Raw genomic sequence first — 6,475 nt, 5'->3', positions numbered from 1 at the left:
CTGTTCTCAGCCCTCAAGGCTATGAAGATAACCTCAAAACAGTGAGTCAAGCAAATAGAACGTGTTTAAACTTGCCGGAGAACCGAAGACTTTTGTACACTAATTCAACAGGGGAACAAAACGGGGTGTAGGGATTCCTTCTTCTTCTCTCAAAGGGCCTTTGGTGATACCCATTTGGCAATTTGTGAAATGGGTCACTTCTTGGTTTGTATAAATCTCAGAACCGCTTTTGGGCAGTTTGACTCAAATGGATCCAGCAGAAAGGAAGAGGAGAAAGAGAGAAAGAGGGAGCCCCACTGTTGCTAAATGTGTGCAGGGGAGATTATATGGGAAAAGTGTATGGAATAGTTTAAGAGCCTTTTGTCTAATAGACACATTGACCTTTCTCTGCAGACATGTACAACAAAAGGACCCCTCCCCTCCCTGGAGGCCCCTGAATCGTCCTTTCTCATTGCTTGGGGTTTAGATGAAAGGTATTTGCATGGAAGACAAAAGCTTCCAGTCAATTGCTTTATTTCACCTACAGAGCAAGAATCAATAGCAATGGACTTCTTTTAGTCAGGTAAGGAATGCCTCCCACTCTTATTTCCCCCTAACTGAAAAAGGGGGTTCTTTTAAAACAAGAAAAGAATGAGAACCAATTGGAAGTAAGGGAAAATTTGGAGAAAAAGTTATCTCTTTCAGCTCTAATCAGTTCAACCTCCTGGCCCAAGAATACAATTGTAAATTTAATCCATTCCTGCCAAATAATTAAAAAAAAACTTTCCATAAACCATCTCCATTTTAATTGCCTTGTACATCCTATAGTCTGGTGGAACCTTATTTAAATAGAGTTAATTTTGACATTTGGAAGCGGCTTGTAGAAATACTTTGACCGAAACCACTGAAATCAAACCAATGTTATTTAACATCTGCACAGATTGGGGTTTTTTCCCCAGTCTAAATTCAGTTCCGCTCAAGTGATTTCAAATAATCTGAAATAAAACCCAATCCCAAAGACTGTTGCTAAAATATGAGGTGACTCATATTGGGTGGGTGGAAATGATCTGAATGAGTAACTCTACAGGACTCAATAATATAAGTCACACAAAAACATTTGTTATTGTGATATCCTGCTTTTATCTGCTCTTTTCATTTTCAGATATTAAATCTTTGGACTTCAAATATTTTGTGGCTGGCCAAAGAAATCATTTTGTGACTAACCATAATTCTCATGACAGCTCAAAACTCCCTAATAAGTCTGGGCACTTTTTGAGCCTTTGCTGCAACAATGGAAATCTTACGATGAAACTCTTCAAAATGAAAATAGCTTCTCCACGACCAGTAATGTAAACCAAACACTTGTATTAGATTATCCTAGTCGTAGCTACCTAGACCATTATTAGCCTCTTCGAATCTAACAGTGGGAGAAACAGTTAGTGGTGCATTAGCCATTTGAATCAAGTTACTGAAATTTCCAAAGCTAATGGTGATTGGAATTGCCTAATCTTCGGAGGTTTTTCTTTATTTGTTTCATTTTTTTCTAGCTTCACACATAACATTTCTTCTCATTTGGGGCTAAATGAGTTGGAGCACTGTCAGAATCATCTCTGAGCAAAGCCAGTCCCATCGTTAGCTGAAACAAAGCAGCAACTTCAGGCAAGGCACTAGAACAAGATAGAAGTTAATTCGGGTGAGGCCATCACCAGATGGCATCCTGATTTGTCACCCAGGAACGGATCCCTCACTGCATCTATGACAGGACTCTGTGCAGCAGCTTGACACCCTCGTGATCCATAGGAACTTTGCTCTGTTGTGGTCTTCACAAGAACAAGTTGTGACATGGCCGTTGGCACTGCAACATGAATACCTGGTTCTCAGGAGCTTTCTGGAGCAATTATTAGAGAGATGCTGGGTGGAAGAGTGGCTGACTGCAAGGCAGGTAGCACCACCACTGCTACCAGGAAGAGTGAGCGAGAAGAACCATATGGTACAAAGAAGCAAAAAAAGAATTGGTTTTGCCCCAGGCTGCAGATACCAGAGAGTCTTGGAGCAGACAAGCTATCCTCTGCACTCAGTGGTCCTTGTTGTAGGTCTTCCACAGGATGGAAATTCAAACAATGGAAGTTTCTTGGTTAGGAGCTATCTGAGGGGAATGAAAAGAGGAAAATTAGAATAAAGGCAAAAGAAAATAAGTACGGTTTTTGAGTGTCTATCTGGTCCATTTGAGTAAAGCAAGATGGGATAGGAAGCCAAGGAAAAATAGTTTTTTAAAAAAAAAAAATCTGAATTTAATTAATTATGGTCTGCCTGCTGTTCTGAGTCATTACAGTAAGACTTACTTCTGAGTAGGCATATGTTGAAAATCTTGTTGGAAGAGAAAATAAAGAGGAAAAATGCCATGTGTTTCTTTCCCCTATCTTGTTCACTCATTATGCTAAGCAATAAGGTGGCTTGTTTGCTTTTAGTTTTTCACACGGTGTGATTCCATCATTAAGGTTTGTTTAAAAATCCATGGTTTAAAAAATCTGGCTTAGTGTTATGTATGAACCAGGCCAATTGGTTATCTCTCACTAGAGAAAAGGATAGAGATGGGATGTGCTGAGTGCAGGGGGGAAATAACTTTTTCCCTGGTCTTATTTTTAAAATGCCAAACAAAACAAGCAATGTGAATAGGGGCAGGAAAGAACTGTGCCTATTGTACTCAGGTCTATAAGCATGGACTTCATGCCTTCAGATTTCGGCTGCCACCAGCAGAGACAATTGATCCATAAAAGTTGTCCATCTCTCCTGAAAATGAAGGAGACTAGGAAGAGAAAAAAACAAATTACTCATATTTTTTGGATTATAAGATGCTCTGAAGTATAAGACGCACCTAGCTTTTGGGGAGGAAAACAAGAAAAAAAAAATCTGCCTCTGCCTCCCAGCAATTTGCCTCCTTGCAGCAAATAACAAACAGCTTGGTCAGCTTCAGCATTTTTCACATTTACGACCATTGCAGCATCCCTCTAGTCACGTGATCAAAATTCAAATGCTTGGCAACTGGCGTTTTTATGTATTTATGACGATTGCAGTGTCCCAGGGTCATGTGATCAACTTTTGTGACCTTCTGACAAGCAAAGTCAATGGGGAAGCCAGATTCACTTAACAAGGATGTCACTAACTTAACTGCGGTGATTCACTTAACAACTGGTGGCAAGAAATGGGGAAAAACTCCCTCAACTGTCTTGCTTAGCAACAGAAATTTTGGGCTTAATTGTGGCTGTAAGTCAAGGACTATGTGTATAGCACGAAGTCTTTGATGCCATAAGAATGAGATAGCAACGTTAAGGATATCTTACATCCTATGGTATAGGGACGTGATGGCTAACCTTTTTGCCGTCGCATACCAAAAGTGGGAGTGCAGGGGGGTCATGTGCACACATGCCCACACCCATAATTCAATGCACCCTGCCCCCCCGTGCATGTGCATGTGACCCCCACTGCACTCCCCCTGCTTTTGGCACGCAATGGCATGGTGGGTCCAGTAGGCCTGTTTTTCGCCCTCCTCAGGCTCCAGAGGCTTTCTAGGAGCCTGGGGAGGGCGAAAACAACCTTCCCCACCCCCCCCGGAGGCCATCCGGAGGCCAGAAATAGCCAGTTTCCCGACTTCCGGTGGGCCCGAAAATCAGCTGGCTTGCGCACACATGCGCGCTGGAACTCAGCTAGGGCAAAGCTCGCATGCCCACCGATATGGCTCCGTGTGCCACCTGTGGTATATGTACCATAGGTTCGCCATCACGGATATAGGGTAAATGTTGTGGAGGTTAATAAATCAATAAACCGTGAACCTCTATCTATGAGATTCTACTTAAACAAATGAGCCTCTGAAGCAGCCTACAGCAAATGTTTTTATTTACACAATAAAAACATAATGATATATATACAATTAATAAACACCACTAAGTTACTATTATAAATTATACTGTCAGCTATCTATCTATATACATATCTATTCTCTCTAAGCTATGCTATCTATGAATATTCCTCCTCAGAGGAAATACCACTTTATACCACAGAACTGCTCTTCTAACGGACTTCCAGACTGCTCACAGTTCTCTAAAGGAAGATCCTAGAATACAATACAATACTAGACAGAAGATCAAACTGAACAGCAAGGTGAAGAGCAAACTGAATACCAAACTGTAGAGCAAGGGTTTCTGTTAAGAATCACCTTTTTTACTGTTAACTGTGACAGTTATAGGAGGGCCCTGGAGATTCAAACCTATTAGCTGCCCTCTGATTGGCCCACGCATCTGTACATTCCAAAAGCCATTGATAGGCACAGCTATAGAGAAATAATTTTTCTCTAACAGTAAGGAATGCCCAAAAGACTTCAGGCCGTTTCCTCCAGTTTTTACTCTTTCTCTGGCATTATACGAGATTCAAGCCAGCAATACAACAAACGGTGGACTTTAGAATGCCCAGATGTAGTAACTCTTATAACCAAAGTCCAACCAGCTTGACTCTTCTCTCATTGCTCTAGCAACAACTTACTATCAGTCCGTTTACAAATGGCTTGATAGCCATGCTCTGATTATCATCAGACACCACGTATTAGTCAAGAATAAATCCTAAATGACAGCAAGGGGGCCTAAATGAAGCAATCAGGCCCAACACACTTCCCTGCCTAAGAAGGAGTAACACATGGCTTCACCATGACTAAGGAGATTAATGCTCAATGTCAACCAAGTTGAGATAGGCAGAACATCTTAAGTTCATTACCCTTGGAATTTTTAAAAAAGGAACAACTACTTCTCTCTGGTCTTCTACTAATACTTAAAATCTGTTGCCTGAGATAGGCCTGCACTAGATGGCCTGCAAAATTCTAGACAACCAGAAGATGGAAACAAAGTGTCAGAGTTTTCTGTAGCCATTTGCTACCATCTAGTGGTAATTTGCATATCTGCAGCCCTATCTGATCTAGTCAACTCATTCTGTTGAATGATCTTCAAAATTACCATGAGTTCCTTGAAGAAACTTTCCTCAGATAATGAAGTAAGTAGCCAGAACTTCAGGCCCCAGTCTACTGCAGGAAGTCATCCTGAGCTGGACATCCACAGCATCAGAATATTTAACCTCTGATCCCACCAAAGTCGTTGAGATCCCACTGAACTCTAAGTGATGCCAGGGTTTTCAAACAGCTGGCAGAAAGAGATACAAAGCTGTGTTGTGAATGTCAGAGAGCAATACAGAGCAGGGGTCTCCAACCTTGGCAACTTTAAGACTTGTGGATTTCAACTCCCAGTGTTCACCCAGCAAAGCTGGCTGAGAATTTCTGGGTGTTGAAGTGTACAATCTTAAAGTTGCCACGGTTGGAGACCCCTGATATAGAGCACTTACCGGTACTTGCAGAAAAAGTCTCCATGAGGCTAAGGAAAGTTTTGAAGATATGAGCCTGTGTCTTCAAAAAATCTTTGCAGTAGGAACAATATCTAGTACTGGCCTTTACTATGTGTTTGCAACATTATTGACCAGTAACTGTCTTTTAGAACCTTTTCTGTATCTGAATTCGTGGGCCAAATTTCTTTGATTCTGGAGTAATTTTCTTTTTCAAGTCTTCATTCTTCTCTGGATTTCTTCGGGTGTTGTCTTTCTCTCTCCAGTTTTTAAAGCTGACTTATTATTGCCAGTGGCATGATCTGCAGATCTCTATCTAGCATTTTTCTTACTTTTTGGTGACCTGAGGGACACACACACACACACAAACACACACCCTACCAGAATAGGACAAATAGGAGTAGAGGAAAGACAAGTCATTTGAATGTGAGTGTCCAAGCTTGCTGGCCTTTTCAGGATGCTCAGACTACAGGTTGTAGCTGTTTCATCTGCATCAGGGGTATCAAACTCGTGGCCCGCGGGCTGGATGCATCACACGCAGGCCACACCCATCTCCATTTTAGCGAAGGGACGGGGAAAGTTGTGATACGTCACGTGAGGACGTGACAATGTGTCATTGTGAGTTTGACACCCCTTATCTACACCTTTTGCCAAAAGGGGATTTCACTTTCTTACCAAAATAGGGAAATGGGTAAGGAAAAGCAAGCTGGTGGTTGGAGGAAGAAATAGTGCTAATGTAACTTTGGGCCAGTTATCCCCAGCAATAAATATTTCTGATCCCTTCCAGAATATTTCTGTCCACAGCTGGTAATTATTTTCCCTTCTCTCTCCCACACATTTGGTTCCAAGGTCAACACTGTTAAGCCCTCACTCCACCCATACCAAACAGAAAACTTTATTACCAGACGGTGAGCTTTTGTCTCAGTTTATTCCTTGTTTGTTTAAAATTATTGCATTGTCTTTGCAGTTCTGTCCCACCCTGCAAAGCACCATCTGGCATAAGAAAGATCTAAGAATAGCCTTGCAGAATGAGGCCAAGATCCACCTTCAACAGATTAACAGAACTGGAAGGGACCTTGCAGATCATCTAGTCCAACCCCCTGCCCAAGCAGGAGAC

At 41.8% G+C, this 6,475-nt stretch overlaps 1 long non-coding RNA gene across 1 annotated transcript; it reads right to left on the bottom strand.

Moving 5' to 3' along the window:
• Window positions 1–1,095: 1,095 nt before the first annotated feature.
• Window positions 1,096–4,926, bottom strand: LOC117662977 (uncharacterized). Its single transcript, XR_015732464.1, has 2 exons — window positions 4,158–4,926; window positions 1,096–2,125 (listed from the first exon to the last, which is right to left on the bottom strand). It is a non-coding gene; the product is annotated as an uncharacterized LOC117662977 (long non-coding RNA).
• Between the last annotated feature and the right edge of the window lie 1,549 nt (window positions 4,927–6,475).

This window comes from Pantherophis guttatus, chromosome 2, assembly GCF_059756535.1.
Source record: "Pantherophis guttatus breed Tessera chromosome 2, ASM5975653v1, whole genome shotgun sequence".
Taxonomy (NCBI): domain Eukaryota; kingdom Metazoa; phylum Chordata; class Lepidosauria; order Squamata; family Colubridae; genus Pantherophis; species Pantherophis guttatus.
Note: the sequence above shows the minus strand (reverse complement) of the source record. Positions and strands in the feature narration are given on the sequence as shown.